The sequence below is a fragment of the Vipera berus genome, assembly GCF_964194415.1.
Source record: "Vipera berus genome assembly, chromosome: 1".
Lineage (NCBI taxonomy): Eukaryota > Metazoa > Chordata > Lepidosauria > Squamata > Viperidae > Vipera > Vipera berus.
Genome location: NC_138202.1, coordinates 214,393,053 through 214,405,124, shown reverse-complemented (window position 1 = coordinate 214,405,124; position 12,072 = coordinate 214,393,053). Strand labels below are relative to the sequence as shown.

Below are 12,072 nucleotides of genomic sequence, written 5' to 3'. Positions count from 1 at the left end.
ACATTTTAGAACAGTTAAAACACTAAAAACATCCAAAAATACATAACAGCAAGATATCTGGCCACTTAGCAAATACAGCCAGGAAATAGGGATCTTGACATTTTCAGCACCCCATGCACAGAAACACAGCCAGGTTGTTAAGGCCTTACGAAAGGCAAAAATAGCTGCGGCCATTCTAATCTCAGAAGATAAATTAGATATCCCATATTGAATACGTACATACAACAGATAAATAAGTATGCAGGATAAGGAACTGAAATATCCAAGTTTGAAACATCAAGAGAACAAAATTCTAAGAAAAAAATTGTAAAATGTACTTATGACTGAAGAATAAAATTATTTCATCAGACATCCTTGTTCTACAGTATGCACTATGGACTCCTCACTGACAATTTGAAAAGAGATGGATATCAGAATTTTTTTTACTGGCATTGTAATTTGAGGTTTCTGACTCATATTATATTTGGTCAGGTTTCTTTATGGCTCTTTTTGTTTTCAACTGATTAGATCTGTTAACATAACCCTGAGAAAACCCACAGCAGTTAGTAAATGAGATGCTGAATTATACTCCAAAATATGCAGTTTTATGAAGAACTGGCTTTATTGAGTCTGAAAATTGGCAAAGATAATTATTCTACATAAGTGGAAATGAATTAATATTTCACATATTAAAGAATGGGTTCAAAATAGGTGTTACCTCTTGAACCTTAATTTATATTATATTTATATTATAAAAATGACAAGATGAAACAGGATGTTTCTATATGGCCTAGATTTAATAAAATGTTAATAGGATTAAGCAAATTCTGCATTACTATTATAAGAGCTAGTTTGGTGTAGTTGTTAAGGCACCAGAAGAGAGATGCTGAATTTTAGTCCTGTCTTAGGCACAAAGCTAGCTGGGTGACTTGGAGCCATTCACCTTCTCTTAGCCTTGGGAAGAAGGCAATAGCAAACCACTTCCAAAATTTTGCCAAAATAACTGGAGGAACTCATCCAGGCAGTTGCCAGGAGTTTCTGTGCATAAAATGAATAATTATAGGTAGATGTGTAAACACAGAATGTAAGTTCTGTTTGATTCAGACAGGTGTAAGGCAGTTTTCAAACAACCATCACTGCCATTCCCCAAATACTCAGAGCAATTTGATGCTGATCTATGATTGCCTTCACTTTAGCTGCCTTGAAATTTTAAGAGCAAAGAGCAAAGGTGGTAGAAGCTCAGGAACCAGCAGAAGGGGTAAGGCAAAATGTCTTGTGTGAAGAAACATCTCAAAAATAATACAAATAAATAAACCAAACCATCATCCCTCAACAAATAAACCAGTTTGGCTTTCCAAAACTACCAACACCCTGAGAACACAGAAATTTGGAGTTGCTTATAAAGTGGTACAGAATCTCTCTTTGATACTGGATAAAGATGTAGATGAGTTAGTTATAGTTACCCAAAACAAAACTTAAGCAACCTAAACTTGCTAATATATGAAAGATAATTGTCCAAGATTACTATAGGTTTTCGCCCCATTTGGAACTGTCTACTAACTTTAAGGGACGCGGTGGCTCAGTGGGTTAGGACGCTGAGCTTGTCGATCAGAAGATCAGCAGTTTGGCGGGTCAAATCCCAAGTGCCGCGTAACAGAGTGAGCGCCTGTTACTCGTCCCAGCTTCTGCCAACCTAGCAGTTCGAAAGCACATAAAAATGCAAGTAGAAAAATAGGGACCACTACGGTGGGAAGGTAACAGTGTTCCGTGCGCCTTTGGCGTGTAGTCATGCCGGCCACATGACCACGGAGATGTCCTCGGACAAACGCTGGCTCTTTGGCTTTGAAACGGAGATGAGCACCGGCCCCTAGAGTTGGAAACGACTAGCACACATGTGCGGGGGAACCTTTACCTTTACCTTTACTAACTTTAATGAAATTGTACTTCCCATGACTGACATAATGCCATAACACATTTTTCAGATTTTCTTCTCTGTTATTACTTGCTTCAAACAGAATACGGCAAACCTAAGGCATCCTTTAACAAACATGTCCTGTAGGTTTTGCATTCACTTGTGCCACCTTTCCTCATATATAAAAGAATAAAACAAAATTCTTACAACTGCCACGCATAGATCTACAGTAATTTTTTTTTCATTCTGATTTCTTTCATTCTGATCTCTTTTCTTCCAACTCTAGTTTTTTCTCAAATGTTATTATTGAGATCACCCACAAAATAGTCACTCCCACATTCATCTGACCTCCCTTGCACCCTTCTCAAATTCTCTCAATCAATCATAACAATCAAACCAATCAAGTTTATGTTCTTTGCCATGTGTGAATGGATTTATGCTTAAACATATGCAAAGCAGACCTTTTTTCAATGCAGTTACTCACTAATTACCATTTTTAGCATAAACACTTTTTCTGTACTCTTTTGTCTCAACTGAGATGTGTTTGAATATTAGTAGCTCGGGTCGGTAGTTTGGGCTGTTGGTCTGATCTCCAAGCTTGGCAATTTGGCTGCAAATGTTTTGTCTCCATTGGGGGGGGAGGGGGAGGGAGAGACATCTTCATTTAAAATGAACAAACAGGCACCCTATCACACACCAACAAATAATCACAACTCCCCACAAAAAAACCAGACCACGTCTCAACAACAGCCAGACAGCCAAAGAACCAGAAATCAGATCATGACTCAGAGGCAACCAAATGAACAAACACCATTTGCATCACACAGATGATACTTAAACACCAAAGACTATGGCCCAGCAACAACAACTAGCCAATCAAATAACTAGAAGCCACACCATGACTCAGAAACATCCGAACAAATAACATCCAAACCAATTTACATCTCACAAAAAGGCATTTAAAGGCAGTGCTCTGACAGGGAAGCACAATTCAAAGCGTACTGAAGATGTCCCCCCAAATGGAGATGAAATTTTTGCAGCCAAATCGCCAAGCTCGGAGATCAAACCAACAGCCCAACTCTTTTGTCTCAATCCTAGTTACCTATTCATGTCACTTAGCAGAATAATTTCCCCAGATATTAAGTTAAGCCCTTGTAAAATATATCCCCAAAGTCATATCTAGTTATTCCATAATGACTCTTCATTGAAATGTAAGATGCTTAACTATCAACCTATAGCTCTGGTAGCGCAGTGGTTAGAATGCAGTGTTGCAGGCTAACTTTGTCCACTGCCAGGAGTTTGATCCTGACCGGCTCAAGGTTGAGTCAACCTTCTGTCCTTCCGAGGTTGGTAAAATGAAGAACCAGATTTTGGGGGGCAATATGCTGACTGTGTAAACCGCCTAGAGAGGACTGTAAAGCACTATGAAGTAGTATATAAAGTCTAAGTGGTATTGCTATAGATTACTGCTTTCAAACACACCCATTACAGCCTAGGTTCATATGCTGATGCATATTTCAGACCTATCATTCATAATTAAAGTTACATTTCCACTTTACATTACGCATGCATTCAATTCTACCTCACAAGATCAGACCATCTTTCTTCAATTCCATTACATATTTCCCCTTTTTCTTAGTTTAACAGGCACCAAGAAATCATTTTTTCTTTCTTTCATTTTATATCATATAGTAATTCATAATCATTAAATTGTTCTTACATTCTAAATTGCAATCATCTATAGCTGCAGTCATCATGAGACAGAAGGCCATAGAGATTGACCTTCACCACCCAACATGGTTTTAATCAACTGCAACTTTCACCTAATGCTTTTTAATAAGATAAAGAAAATATAGACTAAATGCAAGAATCATATAGGCTATGATGAAACAATTTTTAAATCAAGAAAGTAACAAAAATAATACAAATGCTAAAGCAGTTTTATTTCAGTAATTCTTATATTATAAAATGTAAAAAAGAGACTCACTAGCAAAATCAGAGAACTAATGCATTAATTAAAATCATTCTGAAAGAAAAGCATAAAACAACAATGACAGAAAGGGTTATACATTCCTCAAGATAGAATGTTTCATAGAGAATCACATAAACTTGCAAAAATTTATCATACACATGATAATAAATGCTGGAAATGTAAAGCTGTAGAAGGAACCTTTTACCACATGTGGTGGACTTGCCCCATAGTAAAAGACTTCTGGGAAAAGATTTATAATGAATTAAAGAATGTGTTGAAAAACACATTTATTAAGAAACCAGAAGCCTTCTTATTGGGTATAATCGGAAAAGAAATTCCCAAAACAGATGTTACTTTCTTTCTGTATGCCACAACAGTGGCGAGAATTTTGATAGCCAAGAATTGGAAGACACAAGAAATACCAACGGTGGAAGAATGGCAGATGAATATGATGGACTATATGGAACTCGCTGAGCTGACCGGGAGAATCCATGACCAGGGAGAAGAGTCGGTGGAAGAAGATTGGAAGAAATTCAAGGACTATTTGAAGAAATATTGTCATATTAATTACTTTGAAATGGACTTGTAAGTGCTTATAGGTTGCAGTTTTAGAGTTTAATGTATTAAGGATAATATGAAAGAATGATCGTTAAATGATAAGAAATTAAATATAGATATTAAATATGATTTAAAATTATGAAATAGAAATTGCTAATGATGATTTACGATGAAACGCAGATAGGGGGGACTTGAGGAAGTCACCTGAAAATGATTAGAAAGATTAAGAATAATGGAAGTTAAGTATTCATTTCGTATTTTGTTGATTGCATTGTTTATGTTATGTTTTGTTTTTATATGTATTTTTTGTTTAAATATATGATTTCATAAAAGCAATAAAAAAGAATCACATAAAGAAGACTTCACCTGTTGCATCTGTTACCTTACTGAACTTTTTGCTAGAAACCAGACAATAAAGAGGAAGTTAATCCAACCTACACATGAGATAAATAGATAAAAGAGAGATAACATGGAAGCCTCAAATTATTAGAAGGCATTTCCAGGGACAGGACTAGCAACTAATTATCACAGATTCCTAATCAATATGCCCAAAACTCAATTAAGGTAAATTGACTCTGGGGGAGGGGCGGTACTCATCTCCTTTTCTTAGCTGAAGGAGCCAAAATTGTCCAAAGATATTTCCATGGTCATGTGGCCAGCATGACTATACACCGAAGAGCATGGAACATTGTTACCTTCTTACAGAAGTGGTACCCATTTATCTACTTGCATTTGCAGCTTTTGAACTGCTGGGTGGGGCAGGAGCCGGGGTAAGTAACGGGAGCTCTGAAAAATAGGAGCTTTTCAGCTGACAAGCTAGGTGTCTTTAATTGCTGAGCCATTGAGCCTCCAAAACTCAGAATAACAGAACAACAGAGTTGGAAGGGATCTTGAAGGTCTTCTAGCCCACCCCCATGCTCAGGCAGGAAACCCTATACCATTTCAAAAAAATGGTTGTCCAATTGTTTTTTAAAAACCTCCAGTGTTGGAGCATTCACAACTTCTGGAGGCAAGTTGTTCCACTGATTAATTGTCCGAACTATCAGAAAATTTCTTCTTAGTTCTAGGTTGGTTCTCTCCTTGATTAGTTTCCATCCATTGCTTCTTGTCCTGCCTTCGGGTGCTTTTGAGAATAGCTTGAGTCCTTCTTCTTTGTGGCAGCCCCTTAGAAATTGGAACATTGGTATCATGTCAGCCCTAGTCCTTCTTTTCATTAAACTACTAGACATACCCAATTCCTGCAACTGTTCTTCATATGTTTTTAATCTCCAAGTTCCCTAATCGTCTTTGTTGCTCTTTTCTGTACTCTTTCCAGAGTCTCTACATCTTGTTTATATCATAGAGACCAAAACTGGATGCAACATTTCAAGCATGGTCTTACCAAGGCATTATAAAGTGGGACTAACAGTTCATGTGATCTTGATTCTATCCCTATATTAATGCAGCTTAGGACTGCATTGTGGGGTTTTTTGGCAGTGGCAACACAATTCTGGCTTGCATTTAAGTGACTGTCCACTAAGACTCCAAGATCCCTCTCACAGTTACTACTATTGAACCAGATACCACCTCTTCTATACTTGTGCATTTGGTTTTTCCTGCCTAAATATAGAAACTTACTTTTCTCACAGTTGAATTTCAGCAGCTCGAAAGCATGCAAATGCAAGTACATGAAATTTCACCGCCCCCTTAATTCATAGATAGGGCCCAGTGTTCAAGTGTGTCAAGATCCTTCTGTATCTTGAGCCTATCTTCTGGAGTGTTCGCTATTCCTGCCAGCTTAGCTTAATCTGAGGAGTTTTTTATCTCGTCTAAATCATTTAACTCAATTATTCTACTCTTTAACGACTTGCTATACAGCAGTGATCCCCAACCTTTCCAGCTTGGCGGCCTGACACGGCGGAGGGGGAGACACATGAGTGGCAGGCGCGTGCACACAGCTCCATTTGTGCAGGCACTTGTGCTCATGCGTGAAGCTCCACTCGGGCAAGCACACTTGCCCATTTCTCCCGCGGCCCGGTTTCAAACAGTAGTGGGCTGCAGCCCAGGTTTTGGGGACCCCTGCCTACTTTCCTCCTGAACTATGGTCCTTGAACATGAAAAGTAAAATATAATAACTTTTGTATTGGTTTTCCAATTGATTCATGTATGATGACTTACATGAGCAAAAATCTATACTTTAAGTCTGTCAGAACAAGTGATCCATTACTAGAGAGCCATTTTGGTGTTCTTGTTAAGGCATCAGACTGGAAACTGGCAAACTGTGAATTCTAATCCCAACTTGGGCACGAAGCCAGCTGGGTGACTTTGGGCCAGTCACTTTCTCTCAGCCTTAGGAAGGAGGCAATGGCAAACCACTTGTGGAAAATTTTGCAGGGACTTCTTCGGGCAACCTCCAAGAATCAGACACAATTGAATGAAAGAAAAAAGAAATTAATAAGCCTAAGTTAGCTCCATTCCTGCTTGTGGCTGGCCAAGTTGCTTGCCAAAATGGTCAATCTTAGTTCCCACCGACAGCTTTCCCCACAAGTTTCACTTCTTCTATTCCTTTCATACATGCATGAATGCTGGAAAGTATTCTTTCTTGCAACAAAAACCGCAACTGCCAAAAGGAACATATCTAAAGAATTTCAGAAAAATGCATGTGCTCAGAAATGCTGTATTCATTAGTTGAATACAGATAGTCCTCAACTTACAACAGTTCATTTAGTGACTGTTTGAAGTTGTAATGGCCCTGAAAAAACTGACTTATGACTGTTTTTCACACTTACGACTGTGGCAGCATCCCCATGGTCATGTGATTAAAATTTGGATACTTGGCAGCTGACTCATGACAGTTGCAGTATCCTGGGGTCATGTGATTACCTTTTGGGACCTTCTGTCAAGCAAAGTCAATGGGGAAGCCAGATTCACTTAACAACCGTGTGTTGCTAGCTTAACAACTACAGTGTTTAACTTAACAACTGTGGTCAAAAAGATCGTAAAATGAGGCAAAACTCAACAAACATCTCACTTAGCACCAGAAATTTTGGGTTCAACTGAGGTCATAAGTCGAGGACTACCTGTATAGCTATTGGGGATTAGGGGCAGCAAAGAATCTGAGATAGTGAGACAAAATGTAACCGCTCAGAAAACAACTTTCAAAATAAGAAACAAAATGTTATTATGTCAGGAGAGAAGACAGCTCTCTGGCTCTTCAGCAGGCACATAATTATCTATGAAAGATTTACACTGTAAAATGAAGCACTATTAGGATTTACAACGTAGGAGGGAGACAGTTTTAGGGGGTGCCAAGAATAGCTAACAGTTTGAACAAAAGAGGTTAATAAAGAAAACCTGGGAGTCATTCAACAGATCTATGCTGATAAAGATTCCTGTTGTGTATATTTAAATTCTAACAAAATTCTGGTGTTTTTTTTTGATTAGATAGATTAAAAAGCCTCAAGTGTCCTTGCTGACTGTATGCCACCGATGCTGCATTCTGTGGTATTCCGTTACACCCGCTCTCTTTCTGTTCCAGCAGTGGAAAGGACAATGGTTGATTCCTCTGTTTTGCTTTTAAGAATCAAGCAATCATCTATATCTACAAATGCTAACAGCCGTGAAACACATTTTTAAAGTATACAAAACTGAAACAGGCCCTTGGTAGTAAGCTACAAAATGACTCTTGAAAACACAAAAGTTCCTCTTGCTCTGGCAGAACAGTTCCAACTATCTCTTACAAGAGTGTTGAGCAAATAGTACTTACAACCAGTCTTCAAAGTTACAGCTGTTGCAGACACCACCATCACCACCACCACCCCGATCAAGTGATCAAATTCAGATGCTTGGCAGACCCCTTGCATTTATGACCACAGCACGTGCTTCAACTTCCCAACTGTTCACCACCCCATCTCTACCCTTTTGGATACCCTGCACTCTGCCACCTATCCCTGCTTCCCCTGCTGCCCCAGATAAACTTTGCACAAAGGCCTCACAAAGAGCCAGTGGCTGCCTTGGCCAGGTTCAACTTGTCAGCCGGGGTGCGGGGGGGAGGGAGGTGAAGCAAAGGTAGGCTGTGGAATGGGGGGGAGGGAGATGGACACGGCAAAGGTCTCACAAAAAGGCCAGCAGCTGCTTTGGCCAGGCATGCCTCCTCAGCAGTAGAAGATGGCTGGGATGGCAGGACGCAGCAAGGATAGGTGGTGGGGATGGGGGGATAAGTGGAGTTGAAACAGTAATGAGTGTGACAGGGCAGAAGAAGCATGAGGTCTCTGCCTAACAATGGAGTAGCCTTTACCTAATGACGGCATTACTAGACAGAACTACTAGAACTGACTTCACTAAGTAGTGTGGTCACGTGACGCTTTGCCTAAACGACCGCTTCGCTGAGCGGCAGAAATTCAAGTAAGGTCATCATTAAGCAAATCTAACAGCTACCTGTATTTGAAAATGATTTGAAGCCACAATACTGGATCAACAGCTTCATCGTGCAGCATATAGTACAATTATGTCAAATTCCATTCATTTTAGCTTTAATACAAGCTTAATGTTTACACATGCTAAATTATATAATAAAATTGTACCTTTATCTGAGGATGCGCTAGATGGTCCTTGGACTTCAGCTCCCAGAATTTTCGAGGATGACCATGCTGACTGGGAAATTAAGGTCACACACCTGGAGGGAGAAAATATTAAACCCACATTATTGTTTAAATCATTTGCTATTTTAATGACAGTGCAGAATTTTTACTAAACTAAACTAATAAAATCGTGAATAAAATACCTCAAAATCTCTTCTACAGTGTAAATATTCTTTCTGTTTGCCTCGAGGGTTAGACAAGCTGATGTTCCAAATATTCTGGATGTCAAACCTAATCAAGCCCAACCAGCCAGTCCCACACAAAGGGTTATGGAAACAGTGGTCTAAAAACTAGAATGCACTAAGTTGCATATTCTTGGTTACTGTTAATTTACAACAGGGCAGTACAAATCCTTTCAAAGAAACTGTGTACAAAGCACTGCTCTTTGAATCAATAAAGGACCTATATGTTTTTCCAGGCTTCGTGGTGATATCAAACACTCTTTCTAGCTGTATTTGCATGAATGTGCACACACAGCCACTTTGCTTCGCATGCAGGTGCATGGAGAGTCAGCTGGGAGCAGCTGACAAAAATAGCTGCACTGGCATGGAAAAAGACATGACTGTTTCATTTGTTCAAAGAGGGTAGCTTCAAACATGTTCCTGCATGTTGCAGAGCTTCTATTTCAAAGGATCTGCAGTCCCATTTTATAAAATACCTTTTTTTTAAAAAACCCAGCAAAAACAAACAAAGGAAACTGGTCTTTTCTTATGGGTATTCCAAGCACTTGATTAAGTTCAAAGCCATCTTCTGCTTGATTTCCAGATTGTCAATGTAATTTTTGCACTGCATCACAAATGTGACTGCATAATATATCATGTAAGAATTGGGGATTCTGTTCATTGCATATTTATCCCTATACATCTATTGGGAATTTACCATTTTTACCACTATGAGATATTTATTTATTTATTTTACTAAGCTCACTCCAACAACCCCAAACAGTGAGTGCTATTAATAGACCTTTGAGTTTCCTCTATGGATCTTGACTGAGCTAGTGGCTGAGTGTACATATTATACTAAGCCAGGTGATTTGTTCTGGGCTTACACAATGTGTGAACTCACTACTATAGTATACATAAACCAGGTCATTATGGCTTGTTTAGCAAATCATATAAAAAGTGATTTACTATTCTGTAATCCAAACACAAGTGAAATGAAACCGGTACTTCTCCAAATCTGAGACAGCTTTTGTAAAGACACATGCCTAAAAATAAACAAGACTGTACTCAAGAGAATTTGTTTTTGACTAGACAACGTTGGGCATTTAGTTTCTTAGTTATTACACTACAGCAGATTAAGTATTATAAACATAAATTATTTATTTTTCATCCCATCTTTATTAGTGTTTATAAAAAAAATTTAAAAAAATTCAAGGCACTGAATGAATATACCGGTACCTAGAAATTCTCCCTCGGCTTCCTATTTTGCCCACAACAACAACAACCCCTGTGAGGTTGTTCTAGAAATGAAGAGTTTTTGTAATGGAAGGTGGAAATGACATTGGGGAAAGAGGGGAAGAGATGCTATCTAGGAAACAGACAAGAGAGGCAGGAGCCCCCAGTGGTTTTAACAATCAGAGAAAGAAAGTCAAGAAGGACCCATCCTCCTAATGCAGGGGTAGGCAACCTCAGCTCTTTTATGACTCGTGGACTTCAACTCCCAGAATTCTGGGAGTTGAAGTCCACGAGTCATAAAAGAATGGATCGAGCCGTTAAGGGTGGCAATGAGAAATGCTATACTTTCAGACTTGCAGAATTCTGTCAAAAGTAGCCTTATAATAAAGTAGATTTAGCTCATCTAGTAACGTTTCTTGTCTGGTTTACCTGGGAGGGCTGATATCAATCTTGTATGTTTATTACTCTCTTCCAAAGAGAAGAACTTCAAGAATGGCCTCTGATCCTCAAGGAATCCTGTTAACCACTTGGATGTCTGTCAGCTGTGTTGTTACAATAGCAACAGCAAATAGATGCCCAGATGACAATTGATAGAATGCCATCACACAACTAACACAGCAACTGGGGCAAAATATGTCTCAACCCGGAGCAGTGCAACAGACAGAAGCTCAACCAATGCTTCTGTGTTTCCATGACAGCTTGCCAGAGATGTTTGGGGTGGGCACAGTGGGGGGAACCAGGATCAATTCCAGACATTCATCTCTCAGAATGAAATATTTATGGTCAGCAGACTGGTGGAGTGACTTTTGTGCTGAGCCTACTGAAGGAAGCAACAGTTAAGCGGGCAGTACCGTTCACTAAAGGGAATGACCCAGCGCTGGACGATTCCCAGTGTAAACTCAAAAGTGTACAGAGAATTCCCATACAGAGAATTATAGCTATTCAAGAGATTTGGAAACTCAAGAAGGGACAGAAGGGATTAAGGGGATATCTTTCAGAGTTTCGTAGGATGGAATGACTTAACCGCTCTAATTGACCAGTTCAAGGAAGGGCTTGCTCATGAACTAAGAGATGACTGAGCCGGTGAGGCAAGGCACCCCAAATACACTGGAAGAGCTCTATCAATGTAGTACAGGTGGTCCTCGACCTACCAACTGAGCCCAAAATGTCACTGCACTTTTTTTTTGTTCGTCAGAAAAGTTCATTTCTAACTGTACATTTTCCCCTGTTCTCTGCACCTGTTGTGATAACTTATCTGGTAACCATAGTGAATCCCATATGACTAGCTATGTTATGGTTTCAGTCTGTTTAGTGCGCATGTCTAGAGAAAGTTCTGGGATATTATCTGTATTGTTTTTTCCACTTTGCTGTTACTGACTGTTACGTTAGGATGTAGCCCAGCTAGCTCTGTATAATATATATTTAGTTTTTATATTTTTGTAAGTAAAAGGTATTTAGTAAGATTATGCGTCTTGTTTTTCTTGCCTTCCTGCAAGTGTATCATGCATTCTCTGAAGCACGGTCCGTCGCCCTCTACAAAGGTGATTTTTACCTTGACATTTTGGTAGCAGAGGATGGTTTGATTTATGTTTTTGGAGATGCATGTTTCTGCGGCTGTTATCAGTTAGTGCTAGT

The 12,072-nt window shown here is 39.2% G+C and overlaps 1 protein-coding gene across 2 annotated transcripts in view; it reads right to left on the bottom strand.

Annotated features, from left to right (window-relative positions):
* The window catches only part of CYRIA (CYFIP related Rac1 interactor A), a gene marked incomplete at its 5' end in the record, with an annotated part of 97,036 nt that overhangs the window by 62,740 nt on the left and 22,224 nt on the right, over positions 1 to 12,072 (bottom strand). For both annotated transcript variants that reach the window (XM_081345014.1, XM_081345015.1), the window contains one exon: positions 8,984 to 9,075. The remainder of the gene's footprint in view (positions 1 to 8,983; positions 9,076 to 12,072) is intronic.